This window comes from Fonticula alba (genome assembly GCF_000388065.1).
Source record: "Fonticula alba strain ATCC 38817 unplaced genomic scaffold supercont2.7, whole genome shotgun sequence".
Lineage (NCBI taxonomy): Eukaryota > Rotosphaerida > Fonticulaceae > Fonticula > Fonticula alba.
In genome coordinates this window covers 1968986-1970961 of record NW_009242977.1, presented here as the reverse complement: position 1 = coordinate 1970961, position 1976 = coordinate 1968986, and the positions used below count along the sequence as shown (strand labels likewise).

At 70.1% G+C, this 1976-nt stretch overlaps 1 protein-coding gene across 1 annotated transcript in view; it reads right to left on the bottom strand.

Annotated features, from left to right (window-relative positions):
• Positions 1–1976, bottom strand: part of H696_04629 (hypothetical protein) — a gene marked incomplete at both ends in the record, with an annotated part of 20261 nt that overhangs the window by 16225 nt on the left and 2060 nt on the right. The window lies entirely within an intron of this gene.

The following is a 1976-nucleotide window of genomic DNA, read 5'->3' as shown; positions in this document are numbered from 1 at the left end:
CCCGGCTGATGCTCCCGGCCCCGGGACGCTCGCACGACCCGTACTTCGCGCAGTTCCACGACCCCAATGACGAGGTTTATCCAATCCAGGCGGTGCTCTTCCTTGCCTACGGCGAGCACTCTCTGGGCCGCTCGAAGGTCACCCCGATGATGTTGGTTAGCTTTGCTCTGATGCTGCGCCTCCCTCATGTCTCCGATGGCCACTCGCACCCCCCTCCCCCCCCCCCCCCCCCCCCCCCCCCCCCCCCCCCCGCCTCCCTCCCCCGCCGCCTCCTTCGCCCCGGCCCCACTCACCTGCCGCCTTTGCCGGGCGTGGACACAGGCCAGGCGAGGGGAGGACGGTAAAATGGATTCCGACGCGCCGGGGTCGCCGCGTGCGCGTGCCCTCTCTCGCGGCAATGTCAGCCCCTCGCGGTCGCCAATCGGCCGACGCCTGACGCGCGATGCCTTTTCCGACATCCCTCTCGATCAGACCTTCGAGCCGCTGCCGGGCTCCAGTCCGACGGTCGGCCAGCCGCGGGCCAAACGCCCGCGGGTCCCAGCCAGCCCCGGCGCCGAGACAGTCCCCGGGTCTCCTCGACGTCGGATCAGCCTCCGGCCGATCCACCCCCTCCCCCCGGATGGCGGGCCCCCTTCGCCGAGCAACAGCCCCCGACGGCTGGCCGGCCTGTCTCGGCAATTCTCCCCCGTGGCCGGGAGGGCGCCCTCCACTCCGCCCGCGGTGCCGGCATCCCCGGTCCTGGATCCGGCCGAGAGCCACCTGCTGCTGGCGGATTCCGACGATGAGGACTCGCTGCCGGCTGCGAGCCAACCGCCAGCCGGCCGGTCGTTGTTTGACGGCCCACACGTGGCAACTCCTCCCATGCTTGGTGGTGTGAATGCCGGGCCCCGCGTCATCACCGCCGCCACTTCCACTGCCGTCGCTGCTGCCGCTCCCTCCTCTACGGCTTCTTTGGCCACTGTTGCGGCGGCCGCCACCTCTTCCACCGTCCCCAGCACCACAGCTACAGCCGCACCCATGGCCGGAACCGCCACGTCGGCTGGGATCATGGCAATGGCTTCTGCTGCCGCTGCCGCTGCCGCTGTGACCGCCGCCCCTGTCGCCGTTGCCCCTCATGCGGGTGCTGCCCTTTCCAGCCGCCTTGACATGTCCCCGATCACGCCTCGGTCCTCTGCCCCGGCGCCGGTGCCGGCTCCCGTCTCGAGCTCGATTCCCATTCGTGAACTGCCAAACTTGGCTGGCCCCGAATCCGTGCCCTCCCCCATGGCGATGGACCCAGCGGCTGATCCCTTCCTGTCGACCGACTTTGCCCCCGGGGGCCACCTCTCGGCCGACCTCCTGCTTTCGGGTCCCGAGGAGTTGATCGTGCAATTTCTTGCGCGTCCCGCTGCAGCGGCCACCGCCCCGGAGCCCCGGGGCCGGTTCCTCGACTTCTTTCCGGCCTCCGTTCCCCCGTGCGCGCGGGCCTCGCCCACATCCGCCTTGCCCCCGTGCCCCGGCCAGCTGGCCTCGCTGACACAGTGCTCGACCCCCCCTCTCTCTCTCTCTCTCCCGCCTCCCTCGCTCCCTCTCTGTCCCGGAACCAGCATGGTCATTGATCGCCTCTTTGACAGCCACGTCGTATCGGTCTTCGCAGAGCGCCTGTCCACCGCCCGGGCCGAACTCCAACGGAATTCCAGCCTTTTCGACGACTCGCTGGCCGATGCCGACCCGGCGGCCGGCCTGCTCCAGCCCCAGATGGCTGCCGGCTCGCCATCGGCTCCATCCCTGTCGGTCGCCCCGATCGCCCTTGACCAGGACACCCAGGGGGGGATGGCCACCGCGCCGGGACATGTTGCCGAGCTGATCGACACCCTTGCCACCGAGTCGGCTGACATCGCCGCGGCCGATGGCATCCTCTTTACCAGTACCGGCGACCTCCCCGCCGAAGGCCGGATAGCTCAGCTCGATCGGCAGGTGCGTGTGTGTGTGTGTGT